Here is a 15,817-nt window from a genome sequence, read left to right on the forward strand (position 1 = left end):
CAAATTTATCTACCTTCATTGGGATAGTTTTTTTTTTCCCCCATTTTTTCATGTTCTGTTTTTGGTTCCTAAAAGTTGTTTTTTGGGGAATAACAACTTAAAAATAAGAAGCATGAATATTTTTCTTTTTCTTCCTAGTTTTTCTTTAAAAAATAACTTCTATATATGTCATTCATAAAATGTTTTGAAGCTCGTAATTGCTGAGTTGAAGAAATTATGATGATCTCTGAGTTGTATGTCAATGCATCATGAATCACGAAAATGAAAAAAATAAAAAAGCTAAATTTTTTTAGAAAACACCCAAACATAGACAATAATCAACAACGGGAGATCGATCATCACAAGCCTATGAACAAAGCAAACCAATCAAGTTATGGAAGATTCTAAAAACACTTCGGACCTACCTGATTTTTCGGGTCGCACCATCTCGCCAACAAGACATTCAAGTCCTCGGCGTCGTATTTCCTAACGGCAGCCTCACCCATTCTCGCCTTCACTGAGTCTGGAGTATCACCCGCTTGGATTTTTAATTTGCGTTTTACAGAGTGTCTCCAACTCTTCAGCTTCGTGCCCATATCTCTGAAGGCGTCCCTTTTAATTGCCTCAATATCGTACTCAGGCGGCATGTAGAACTGAGTCTGCATATATAAGTCGAACAAATTAGGAGTATAATTTCACACATTAACAACGTTTAAAATATTGAAATACACGTGCGAAAATATGATAAAAAATTTACCCATACCATCAAGGTGTCCCATACATCTTCCTTCGCATGGGGATGTACATGCTCCCATTCATCCCGAAGCCTAACATAAGTCCCGGCCCTTATGACGTTACCGGCTTCCCTTCTGAATTTCATCCCACTAAATCCTACTGGCTACCACGCCTTATTGTACTCGCAGACAATTTTTTGGCCAAGGGGGACCTCCCACTTCTTGTTTGATTCTGGGATGTCCACCACCTGAAATTGGGTGCTCCCGTCTCCCCTGATACCTAACACATTAATAATTGCAAATGTTAATTATTTGAAATTTAATAATAACTATATAAATTTTATACATATTCAAAATGGGTTTTTGAAGCATATATACTTACTTATTGTCCGTAGCTGGCGAACGCCCAACACTTCTAGAGGATCATCGGCCTCCAAGTCACCTGAGCCATCATCCTCATGCTCTCCATAGTATTGTGTCTTGGTGTCATCTGGCTGCGATGGCTCACTGAATGGGACACTCGTGTTCAACTCGGGAGGGAACATCCTCTCTACCTCACCACGTGCACATACACCCAGCTCGCTCATGGTAGGATATGGAGTACCAAGATCATATGAGGCCTTCGTGTAATAGGGAACCGGCTGAGACCCTTCCCCATGCTCAGGAAGTAAGGGTCTATACCCCTGGTCTTCTATCTGTAGGGACCCTCGTCGTCTACTCTTTCCCCTGGTACTCATGTGAACCTGCAAAACACATAATTGCCACGTTTAATTATGTATATAATAGATAAAAAATGAACCACAATAACCAATCAATGTAGAAAGAAATAACATTAAATACGTCAAAATAATGTGAACGATATATATTATTAAAGTTTTAAAATTTTTTAAATCACATACGGATCTAAGTCTTGTCGGATGTAGTCAATGTCATCCTGCGGATCCACTTCATTATTGCTGGTCAATAGGAGCGGCTCACACTCGTGATAGTTGACACTTTCATCATCAGAACCTTCACCTTGTCCAACGTAATATACGTTCCTAAGTTTAGTTCTTACAACACAAGCCCAATCAGGGTCCCTTTCATCTTGGACGTAAAAGACTTGGTCAACTTGTGACGTTAGCACATACGGCTCATCAGTAATTTTCTGGCCCCGGTGGACAAGGTTTTTGAAGCTGACAAGCAGTATGCCATACTCGTCTACTTTGTACCCCTTGTCCCTCGTGTTGTCCGCCCAATCGCACTTGAACAAAACATACATAGTCTTGTCGAAGTACTCCACCTCAATTATTTTCGTCAACTTCCTATAATACGTTTCGCCATCAACTGTTGGCATGCACACCCCGCTATTCTGGGTCCTTTTTTCAACACCGAATGCAATAGTGCGAAACAGCTTTCCGTTAACCACATATCTGTTATATCTGGTCGCTGTGGCCTTCGGCCCTCTACAATGCATTACCAGTTTGTCACCTAATTCTTTCCTTTGTCGATCGTCCAATCGATCGACCTGTTAGCACATACGTACAATTGACCATAAGAAAGTTAGTTTTGTTAGTTGTTATGAACCAATAACTAAATATAATGGGTCTGTAACAGTTAAACGTCACGGTAGTCTTACGTAGTCACAGTACCAATCAGAGAACAGCGCATGATGTTGGGTTTCCAACTGATCCTCCGTCGTTCGCCCCCTATCGCATGATCGCCTAAGTGTATCCATGTGCACCTTACAATACAACGTTTAAATTATATTATAATTCACGACTAAGGGTGCAAGGTGATATTGAACTTGTATACACTACTAAGACGACTTACGTCCGTAATTGAAGGAACTCATCCGAGTTAAAAATAATGTATCGGTGAATTTATGTCAATGTGACACGGTCGAGGATGACTTGTGTTCCCGCCCTCTTTGAACCATCCGGGTTTCTTACAGTCCTATTGTGAATTGTTGGTGCGTGATCTAGATACCTTGAGCAGAACGCCACCAACTCCGTTGCTATGTAACCCTCCGCAATGCAGCCCTTAGGAACCGCTTTATTGCGAACATTAGATTTGAACACCCCAAGGCTTCTACATATGATCATAATTCTTTCATTACAGTTAGTGACGGTTTTATATCGGATAAAAAATAATAAATATGAATATTAGTAAAGTTATTTTACCTCTCTGCCTGATACATTCACCTATATTGTATCGGTCCACCAAGTCGGCATTCACGGACAAGATGCACGACCAAGTGAACCATCACAGTAAAAAAACTTGGGGGGAATACCCTTTCCATCTGGCACAAAGTAATATAAATGTCACCCTCTAATCGGTCCATATCATCTCGTGTCAATGACGTTGAACATATGCCCCTGAAGAATGCAAACATCCCGACAAGTGGTCTAACCACGTTTCCTGGTAATGATCCACGCAATGCAATAGGGAGAAGTTGTTGCATAATTACGTGACTATCATGGCTCTTCAAACCGAATATCGTACGATCACTAAGTCGTACACATCGGGAAATATTCGAGGTATATCCGTCCGGCACCCTTACATTTCGAAGCACTTTCAAAAAATGAGTTTTCTCGTCCTTAGACATCGTGTGACAAGCTGCGGGCATATATGTTTGACCATCCTCGCCCGTGTACGGATGAAGTGTATGTCTCAACCCCATTTCTTGCAAATCTATGTGGGCTTGGATGTTGTCCTTCGTTTTGCCTGGAATGTCTAGTATTGTGCCAAGAATGTTGTCCATCACGTTTTTCCCAATGTGCATGACATCAAGGTTGTGCCGCAACAGATTATCTTTCCAATACGACAACCTAAAGAAAACACTTTTCTTCTTCCACAATACGTTAGCAGTATCGCCTTCTCTTTCTGTCGGCCCACTCTTCTTCCGTTTCTTGTCTTTTTTCTCATTATCCGCCCTTGCCTTACCAGCATTCTCATCTCCATATGCCATATCTTGTAATTGTCTAAGAATTTCATCTCCACTTGGCACATCTGGGGCACATTCAAATTCTTGTTTGCCGTCAAATGTTATTCTATTTCTCCTCCACGGATGATCAATGGGCAAGTATCGCCTGTGCCCCATATAACAAAATTTTCTGCCGTGTTTTAACCGCCTGGATCTCGTCGAGTACATACAGCAGGGACATGTCTTCTCACCCCTGTTAGGCCACCCAGACAAATCTGCGTATGTCGGGAAGTCATTAATTGTCCACATCAACTGGACTCGTAGCACAAAATTCTTTTTTTGGGACACGTCAAATGTACGTACACCTACAGTCCATAAGTCCTGTAACTCCTCAATTAGGGGCTGTAGGTAGACATCTAGATCCATTCCAGGTGACTTTGGGTCCGGGATTATCAGGAATAGTATAAATGAAGTTTGTTTCATGCACGTCCAAGGAGGCAAGTTGTACGGTACAAGCTTTACAGGCCAAGTGCTGTGGGATGTGCTCATGTTCCCGAATGGATTAAATCCATCTGAGGTTAGTCCAAGCCTGACGTTCCTGCTGTCCGCCGAAAAGTCTGGATGCAAATTATCGAATGCCCTCCACGCTTTACCATCGGCCGGATGCCTCAATACACCATCCTTAGTCCGGCCTTCTGCATGCCACCTCATGTAAGGAGCAGTATGCTCTGACATAAACAATCTCTGTAGTCGTCGTATGAGTGGAAACCACCGCAACACCTTGACCGGGCGTTTCTTACTTGATGATATCGGTTGCCCATCCTCATCCAACTGAATTTCATCCTTCCACTTAGATACTCCACAAACAGTACACGTATCCAAATCCTTATTGTTCTTCCAAAATAGCATACAATTATTAGGACACGCCGGGATCTTCTCATACCCGAGGCCCATGTCCCTTAGAAACTTTTTTGCCTCATATGTATTAACCGGCAAAGCTTCATCACTAGGAGGCAGCAACTGATTGATGAACTCAAGAAAAGATGAAAATATTGCGTTACTAAGTCCGCCAACACACTTTAAGTTGTACAGATGTACAGTAGCACTAAGCTTGCTATGTTTGGTCCCATCATGAAGTGGTTTCTCTGCCTTCTTAAGCAAGTTATTGTACTTTAGTACGTCACCATCGTCGACTTCTTCATTCACAGTTTCTTCATTCCCCTGCACTGCAACTTCAGGCTCACAATTGTCTTCCATGACACCGTGCATGCCGAATAGATCACGCAACATTGACTGCATGTTTTCACCCTGTGCTGCGCCTAAACCCTGATCTGTGTTCGTGGTAGTCGACGTAGAGACTGCAACAGGAGCCCGGACAGGCTTCTCCCCGTGATAATACCAGGTTCTGTATGCAATCATTACTCCCTTACCCCCTGTCAAATGGTCAAATACCAAATCCGGCGGGTGGCGCTGCTTATTACGACACACCTTACAGGGGCAGTGAATTTTTCCATCAGAGATTGTACAGTTCCTAACTGCAAAGTCCACGAATGATCTACACCCGTCTCTGTATTCCCTCGTACCCCTAAACTTTGTCATCCAACTCTTGTCCATAGCTTTAGCTACTGGAACCCTAACTGAATAAAATAAATCTAAGTTAGTTACTTAGATGTTCTTTTTTTTTTTGTGGTTCTTTAAGTACATCGTTTCAATTTTTTTATTTTCACTTTTAACAAACAAACACATACATTGACTTTTAATTATAACATCTACATAATCTAAATATGCAAAACCTAAACAAAATTAAGGACCAATTTTAAAAACATTTTTGACGTGCCACATGGGGACCCTTGATAAAATATATGTGGCTATCTTATTTGCTGCAATTTTTTTGTTATCATTTTTTATGACATTTACATAATCTAAATTTATAAGAACTAAATTAATTTTTTTACATATGGGCACCCTAAATAAATTACATATAGCTAGTTAGGTTAAATGTTGGTTTTCTTTTTTCCGTTTATTATAGCATTTATGCATTTGTATGGGAAGTGTAGATAAAATAAATCCAGCTTCAATTCCAATGTTAGTTGTTTTTTACTTTGTACTTACACATATTAGCATTTACATACTTAATTATTCTAAATTTTCAAAATGTAAACATTAATTAACGATCGACCAAAATAGATATGCCCTTGTTAATTATTTGTTTGTTTTTTTTGGGGGGGGGGGGGGGGGGGGTGGGGGGTTATGATAAGGTGCACAAGCAAAACTTACACAAAATATGGGTCTACATCCAAATGCAAAATTCCCCAAAGAAACATAATTTCAAACTATTAGGGTACGTAATTGTACATGCATGCATGCAAATACATTAAACAATATTCTCACCGTATACAAACCAAACATGTCAAACAAGTAATTAATATTACAAAACATATATCTTAAGCAAATAAATTAATTACTTCACCTATAAAATTAATTTGCTAATATAACTACATCAAAAATATTTAATAATATACATTGTAAATTACATTTTTATATAATTTATTTAATTATCTAATAAATAAATAAATGAATAAATTACTCACAATATATATATATATATATATATATATATATATATATATATATATATGTGTGTGTGTGTGTGTGTGTGTGTGTGTGTGTGTGGATGTGGTTATATATATATTTCGTAATATATATATATATATATACCTAATTTTCGAGTAGGAGAACGAGTGAGAGCGTGAGAGGGCCTTCAGAGCTTGAGGTCGTGGTCGCCGGAGGGAGCAACGGCGGTGATGTGCGCCGGCGAGAGAGAGAACCACCGAGAGAGAGAAACACCACGTGAAAAAGCGAGAAAATGGCTGGGCTCGCTGAGAGGACGCGGGTGAAACAAATGTTGCAGAGGTGACCGGCTGGGCTGATATAGAAGAAAAAAATGGCGAAAGAAAGTTGCAGAAGGAGGGGTTGGGCGCGGGGAGAGAAAGAAATGGGAGGGAAGGCGCAGCTGCAGAGACGAGGTGCAGGAAAAAGCAGAAAGAAAAAAAGAAAAAAAAAAATGTAGAGGTGACGTGCAGGAAAAAGCAAGGGAAGGCGCAGCTGCTCCTTCCCGAGGCCACGTCTTGACGTGCCACATGGCACGTCAAGAAGGTTCTTGAGTGGCACGTCAAGAAGGTTCTTGAGTGGCACGTCAAAAAATTTTGACGTGCCACATGGCACGTCAGGAGCTGTTGACGTGACATGTGGCACGTCAACAGCCTTCTTAAATTATATAAATATAAATATACTAATTCATATTTATTTTAATTTTATTAACATTATATATATAATTATATTCCTATTAAAATTATAATTTATATTAAAAATTATATTTATTCTATTATATAATTTTTCCTCTTTTATAACACATTATCCATACAACACAATTACAATTAATTAGAGAATAAATAAATTAATATTATAGATGTATAGATAATTAGATGTATTCACTCACCGACCACGTATTTTGTGTTGGCCGAGTTCATGTGAAGTTTGCGGATCTTATAAAATAAATGTATTCAGTATGTTTTATATATTTTTACAAAATTAATATGGCTATCATATTAATATTACTAGACTGATTTATGCATGATAATATCATGTTCAAATAGCTATTTAATGTAATGGTTGATTTATATGTGATAATTATATTAATTGGTATATAATATATAAAATGATTATGCATGCATAGGATAATTAATATCATATTTATGATATTAAATATCGTACAATATTAATAGTCTGATATGATAATGCATGTACGTATATATATATAATATCGTTTATATGTGTGATATATATAATTTAATATATAATTTTAATAAAATTAAAATTACATAAATTATTATATTTTAAAGTATATAATATAATTAAAAGAAATTAAATGTAATTTTAATTAGTTTTTTGACGTGCCATGCATGACACGTCAAAACCTGCATGGCACGTCAAAACCTTTTGAAGGGCCACACGTGGCACGTCAAAAGACTAATAAAAATTATATTTTATTTAATTTCATTATATTATATAAATATAAATATACTAATTTATATTTATTTTAATTTTATTAACATTATATATTAAATTATATTTCTATTAAAATTATAATTTATATTAAAAATTATATTTATTCTATTATATAATTTTTCCTCTTATATAACACATTTTCCATACAACACAATTACAATTAATTAGAGAATAAATAAATTAATATTCTAGATGTATAGATAATTAAATGTATTCACTCACCGACCACGTATTTTGTGTTGGCCGAGTTCATGTGAAGTTTGTGGATCTTATAAAATAAATGTATTCAGTATGTTTTAGATATTTTTACAAAATTAATATGGCTATCATATTAATATTACTAGATTGATTTATGCATGATAATATCATGTTCAAATAGCTATTTAATGTAATGGTTGATTTATATGTGATAATTATATTAATTGTTATATAATATATAAAATCATTATGCATGCATAGGATAATTAATATCATATATATGATATTAAATATCATACAATATTAATAGTATGATATGATTATGCATGTACGCATATATATAATTTAATACATAATTTTAATAAAATTAAAATTATATAAATTATTATATTTTTAAGTATATAATATAATTAAAAGAAATTAAATGTAATTTTAATTAGTTTTTTGACGTGCCATGTGTGGCACGTCAAAAGACTAATAAAAATTATATTTTATTTAATTTCATTATATTATATAAATATAAATATACTAATTTATATTTATTTTAATTTTATTAACATTATATATTAAATTATATTTCTATTAAAATTATAATTTATATTAAAAATTATATTTATTATATTATATAATTTTTCCTCTTATATAACACATTATCCATACAACACAATTACAATTAATTAGAGAATAAATAAATTAATATTCTAGATGTATAGATAATTAGATGTATTCTCACCGACCACATATTTTGTGTTGGCCGAGTTCATGTGTAGTTTGCGGATCTTATAAAACAAATGTATTCAATATGTTTTATATATTTTTACAAAATTAATATGGCTATCATATTAATATTACTAGACTGATTTATGCATGATAATATCATGTTCAAATTAATATTAATGTAATGGTTGATTTATATGCATGCATGTGATAATTATATTAATTGGTACACAATATATAGCTAGAATGATTACGCATGCATATATATATATATATATATATATATATATATACGAAGTAATTTATACTAATAAGATAAACTTAATTTTCCTCACCAATCAAATTTAATTTTTTATGCCAATTAAATTAAATTATTTTTTAATACATATTTTTTATATTAATTTTTACCTAATTTGTGAATAATTAGGTAATATTTACGAAAGTTTTTGACGTGTCATTCTAACACGTCAAAAACTTTTGACGGTGTTACAATGACACGTCAAAAGTTTTTGACGTGTCAACCTAACACGTCAAGTTTTGACTTTTTAGATTGACACGTCAAAAACTTTTGACGTGTTACAATACACCACGTCAAGAATATTTTTTTTGACGTGGCTAAAATTAGTTACTGTTTGCCACATCAAAAAAACTCCTTTTTTTGGTAGTGCATGTTGCTTCAACTTGACCTTGAGAGCAAGGAGACGATTGATTACTAAATAGACTTAATTGTTTTAATTAGAAATCAGTTATGTTTCTAACCAGCTCTTGTACCACCACAACAACGAGGTTTGATAATTGTGGCATATTGATGGTTGTCTCCTTTCATGTAGTTTACATCTTATATTAAAAAAGAAAAAAAAAAAAAAAATTAAACTGGGTATATGTTAAAGTATTGATTAAGTGATTAAATTTACCTCTTCCTATAAGCTTAAGCTTTTGGGATAACTGGTGATTTAACATGGCATCAGAACCAAAAGTCATGGGATCGAATTAAATTTACCTCTTCCTATCAGCTTAAGCTTTTAGGATAATTAGTAATTTAACGGTATATATGTTAGATCATGGTTTTGTAAAATGTTTTAATTTGGTTTTGGTTTGAAAAAACTCTCTCAATTGGGGGCAACTGCACAAGCCACTCCTCCGTACAGCCACCCTCTTGTCAATGCATATTATGCTCTTTCTTTTTATTGTCTGGGACATATTATGTCTTACAACTAACTGCTTTTTGTAGGTTGAATGCAGGATATATATAGGTTGAAGAGTTTGAAACATTTAAGCGACTTGGAGATGGTCAGATGCCTTCACATGAAGTGATGCTCGGGAGCTGCATGGAGTTGACTTGTTAGGGGTGTGAAAATTTTTGGCCTTTGGACCGCCGAGCACCGACTGGACTGCCATTGACACAGTCCGAACCCGTGTAGGACCGTAGGTTGTTTTCGGACGCAAGTGGGCAGAGTTTTGTATTTAGTTTCCAAACCCTATGGCCCTTGTTTAATTCATAGATTTCTAGAAACCGCAGTACCTTAAGTCAAGTAGACACACTACTGGTCCTATGTATTCACGATTGCTTGTCTTCTTTAAATGGCCGATTTTCACTTACTTATAGTCAACTTTTTGCCAAGTTCATGTGTCGGCATCTATGCACGTTTAATCACTCCATTTATGTTTCACAAAGCATTAACGCGATTAATTTAATGTTGTGGGGGGGAATATAGTTGCTAATTGGTCCACTGCAACCTGACAACTGGATATGGTTGGTGCTATACATTTAGATGCCAAACATCTGCAAAATGATTGGCTGATATATTGCTGTCGCTTTTTAATGTGAAAGTGGGAACAACTGTTCTCATTTTGGTCCGCCTCTAAATAATTATTTGGTAAAAAAATTAAAAGCGCTTTTAAGAGTTTAAAAAGCCTAAAAATGTTAAAACGCATTTTTGTTAAAAGCTACATTTTGAAGCTTTTGCCAAAAAGTTTTTTTTTTTTTTTTTTACTTGAAAACTATATTTCTCAAACACAATACCAAATATGTTCTAAGCCTTCTATTAGCGAGTTAGCACACAGTAAATTTGGGCAAAGGTTTTCAAACTGGATTATTGAAGCTAAATTTTCAAATAACATTTTATTAAAGTTATATCGGTGCTTAAAAGTACGTTATTTTCACATACATTTTAACTTACGACTCTAAGTTAAATACAATTGTAATCATGTTTATACAAGTTCTCGAACACTATTTTCATGCAAGTTGGTTTTCAAGAATGAGTTTATTTGAGGTCTATATCATTTAATATCAAAATCAAACACCACATTACGGATTCAAATCATGAAAGAGATAACATATAAGATAGAATAAGCCATCGTAGATTAGTTCAACTAAAGATCTGTATTATGTTTTTAAAATATGTGATTCTCATGCAATGTTTAAACGCTCTAAAAATAAATGTGAAATTAATAGCATGAACTAAGGAAATTTAATCCCAGACGCAAGTAAATTGAGGGCAAACGTTTTTGTGGTGTGGATCCTATGATTAAGGCAGCGTGAATTTAGCAAGGATTTTTCAGACTATTAGAAAGGGCTTTTTGTAAATGTCAAGTTTCAAACATCAGCACCAGGGACTTGGTTTACGTCAATCAAGTGATCCGTGCCATTTCTTTTTTATTCGGATTTTGAGTGCGTGAGACCGATCGATAGCGACAGTGCTACAGATATTTTGATCAATTTTACGGTAAAAGATAATAAATTATATTTCACATATAGTTTTCACACATGTTTGTGAATATATATTTTTTTTGGATCAATAATGTTTGTGAATATTATATGCTTTATATATATAATAGGCTATATTAAAAGAATTACTTTTAAAAATAAAAAATAAAAAACAATTCATTTGCGTTGGTACAATTTCCAATTTGGTGCAAACACTTTCTTTAAGGTAGCTTGATCTTCGTTGGTGCGCTGGCGAATGCTCTTTCGATGCCTAAGTTAGTCCCTTTGATCAAAGTGTATGCCATTGAGTCTAGGTTTCATATCTGTCATGGGCACCTATTTATAGGCTAAACAGTTGAGCAAAATATGGTATATTGGCCGAGGATCTGGGATATGGTATGGATGAGTATTGCTGCACATGATTGGGGCCTTTAATGCCATCTTATGCTTATTTAGAAAGATACCACATTTGTATCTCCTTCTTCTGCATGCCATTGGGAATTCAAAACTAATCGTATTTGCTCATAAATTCCTTTCTTGGAGAGAATGCTAGCACCCTTCCTGGGATACCGCTATCCTAGGCCTTTAATTCCCGAGACTACCTTGGCTCACGGGAATCCTTCTGCTAGCTGACCTACCACTTTATTCTAAGACATACGGCTGTTGATACTCCCGGCCCCTTGGTCCTGCAGAACAAGCCCATGGGCATGTGTTGACGATTTTATTCCCAACAATTTGTAATCCTACAAAGAAAATACCTAAATTGCCTATATTAAAAGAGTGGCCTATTGCAATAATTCTTTTAAAATGGATACTAACCAACCAATTTAACTTGTTGATATATGCCGAGTTACTTTCTACTTGGGAGCCAATAGGTAATGTGTACATCCAAAACTTGATGTAGATATGTGCAGCACCACCCACTACATCAAACTTCGTTGAATTCAATGAAAAAAAACAAGCAAGTCAAGCAAAATGGTGGGCGGCTCAATGCCAATTAAGTATGAATGTGGGACTCCAATAAAGAATTGGGTTAAAATATCTCCTAGGTAGGTTCTTTATCAAGTTTATTTTCACATACAACCCAAAGAACTAAACAATCTAAATTTAATTAAACCTCCACTAAATCTACGTGGCAATTGTCCTCCACAATAACTCCAAAATAAAAGCTTTGCTCATTCGTTTATGTCATCAATTACATCAAATTCAAATTTTTCCTCCAAATTAAGTCGAATGAATTTTTTTTTTTTTTTTATTTAATTTATTAAACTCTAACACATGTTTTTAAAGCATAGTAGCACACAATTCCGAGTAATGCTACAAGTCCCTCTTGTATCCATCCAAGAAATATGTGACTCTTAAGATCACCATTGAACTTGTAATTGATCACTATTGAATTTTGATTAGATGGTAATTTTAAGAGCCACATCATTTTTGGAGGGACACAAAAGTGACACAAGAAAGACTTATAGAATTACTCCACAATTTCTTCTTGTGTTATTTCTTCTATAAAAAATGGGTATTTTAGAAATTTTTTTGGAATTTAATGAAAAATCTTAATGGATGGGGACATTGAAAAAAATTAAAAGTTCGATACATTAAATTGAAATGTTTTGAACTTTAGAGGGACATTGCAAAAGGTCTGACAATTTGGGGATGAGTGAAATTTCTCCTAAAAATATTAACAAATAACTCAAAATACTTAAAAAAAAAAAAACTATTTACTTTTGTTGGATCTTGACCATCTTATTTGAAAACCAATAGGTGTTTAGTGAGAGAGGCCAAAACCTTTTTATGGCATTTGAAATTGTGCTCCTGTGACTTAAACCTTTGACTTTGGCTCTGATACCATTTGTTGAATCAGGTATTTGACTATCTCATTTGAAAAACAATTAGTGTCTAGCGGGGGAAGCGAAAACGTTTTACGGCATTTGAAATCACACTCCGCGGCGTATGTTTTAAGAGTCATCCATGTGAGTAGAGTGGCACTGTTGCACCTCAACGGCCTTTATGTCACATAGAACATGTTTCAAACAAAATAAAGCACCAATGTCTTAGTTTAATATAGTGCTTTTAAAAATGCAAATGAAAATTAGACAAATAATGAATTAGAGAAAACTTTGTCAAAATTTAATTGAAAAAACAATTAAGTCTATGCTAAAAAAAAAAAAAAAAAAAAAAAAAATGGTTCATTTATCCACCCCAAATCACAAAAAAAAAAAAAAAAAAAAAAAAAAGGATATATTGTCTCCTTCCTCTCAAGTCAACCTCAAGCAACATGTTTAGGAAAATAAACCCATCATACTTTTCATAGGAAGTAGCAGTTGCATCTTTATTGACAGTCAAGGCAATAATCATCTCTCTTCTTGACAAATAACCCACCTCACACATATATATCCAAAAGAGAAAGTCTATACTTTTACAAAGAAAAAAGAAGAAGAAGAAGAGAAAGTATAATAAACTCCTTCAACCCCTCAAACACTACAAAAAATATACCGATTTGTAACATGTCTATTGTTTATCACTTTTTGACATGTTACAAATTAGTAACGTGTCAATTTGTGACACATTACTAAATATTTTAGTAACGTGTGAAATGCAACACGTTATCACTTGGTAACGTGCCAATACTTGGTAACGTGCCAATATGGCATGTTACCAATTTGTAACGTGTCAGATTGACACGTTACTAATTTTTTGTCCAATTATTTAATTACTTCCATTCATATTATTTATACTATTAACATTAGTAATTCCATAATAATACTAAAATGATTTATTTAGTTTTCATAATAATTTTGTTATATTTCATAATAATATATACTAAAGTACAACTTATTCATATTACTGCACTATATTATATATAAAGCTTTCCATTTGATATATTTATCATATTGTAATGATAGTTAAACTATTTAATGTTATTAAAAAATAACATTGTGATTTTTAGTAATAATATTCTAGACTATATATATATATATATATATATATATATATATATATATATATATATATATATATATATATATAGCGTTTGATTTATAGTTTGATTTACAATATATTGTTTGATTTCCTGATGGTATTGTAACTTTAAAATAAATTTATCAGTTTTAATTAATTTTGCAGGGGGACTGGGTGATTATTTCATTTGTTTTATCCATGAGCTGAATTTTATCTTAATATATTAGTTAATTGCTGTTGGAATAAAAATGCCCATGAGCATTATTACCTACTGCAAAGGGGGGACTGGGAATTTTAGTGTGGGGGGCAGAACTGAAAATTTTTCTGAAAATCTTAACAGAATAGTAATAGATTACAGTATGTATAGGGAGGTTTTTGAAAATATTTTTCAACCATGGGTGGGGTTAGTAAATAAAAAACACAGTTCACAGTATAGAGTTCACAGGCGGAAAAAGGGCCCGCCTAAACAAAAACAGCAAAGTAAAATGAAATGCCAAAACCCTTCAAATTTCAAATGGGAACAAAGTGTCCCAAATCCTAAAAACCCTTCAATAAAAAACACAGTTAACAGTTGTGGAACTTCCGGTGGTTTACGTAATTAAAAGATAGCATAGAAAGTTTTTAAAATATATAAAAAGACAAAGTAGCTCATAAAATAGTCGGTACACCTCACGCGTGAGGTGTAGAATGTGGTGCACATTGTGATTCAAGCCATGAGGTTGTCACTGTGAGGCAGGCCTCATCGCTTTAGTATGATAATTGACTTGATAATTTAACAAATGTAGTGAAATTGATTGGTTACCAATAATTTTGCTTAGGTTATTAACATTATATTAATTTGTGTAATTTTTATTAAAAACAAAATAAAACATACTAATGGGTTTATATCTAATTTAAGAGAATGAATAATGGGTCAAATCTTATTTTAATAACATGCATGTGATCTATTAAATTTTTTTATTCTCTTCCACCGACCGATGGTGGAAGAGAGTAGTGTATTTTCTTTGAATGGTATAAAAGTTACATGAATGGTTGAGGCTAGTGTATTTTCATTCCACATCTATTCATTTTTTTTTATTTTTTATTTTCAATTTATTACTTTTGTTTAGGGTCCCCAAAACATATGTAGTTAAATTAATTAGTGGGAAATAATTTCACTATGGTTATTCCAAAACTAACCACGACTTACTTAATGTACGTAGTAACGCTATGGACAAGAGTTGGATGACGAAGTTTAGGGGTATGAAGGAATACAGAGACGGGTATAGATCATTTGTAGACTTCGCAATTAGGAATTGTAGAACTCTAGATAGACTTATTGTGTGCACCTGTAGCCAGCGTTGGTATACGAGCACTTGACAAGGGGGAAAGGAATGTGGCCACAATACTAACAATGGATTTATCATGACGAGAGGCCTGTAAGAGCTCCAGTTGAAGGCGCTCATTTGAACCGTCCGACTGCAGATGCGGGTGAAAGCGGAGAACAGGGTGGAAATATGCACAGCCTGTTGGGTGATTTATTTGGCATGCACGAAGTCAAGGAAGACA

At 34.2% G+C, this 15,817-nt stretch overlaps 2 pseudogenes; one reads left to right on the plus strand and one right to left on the minus strand.

The window, feature by feature from the left end:
• LOC148584089 (TMV resistance protein N-like) overlaps positions 1–15,817 on the plus strand; it is a 34,629-nt pseudogene that overhangs the window by 11,838 nt on the left and 6,974 nt on the right.
• Positions 878–5,232, minus strand: LOC148584090 (uncharacterized; annotated as a pseudogene).

The sequence above is a fragment of the Corylus avellana genome, chromosome 8 (genome assembly GCF_965113065.1).
Source record: "Corylus avellana chromosome 8, dhCorAvel1.hap1.2, whole genome shotgun sequence".
NCBI classification, from domain to species: Eukaryota; Viridiplantae; Streptophyta; class Magnoliopsida; order Fagales; family Betulaceae; genus Corylus; species Corylus avellana.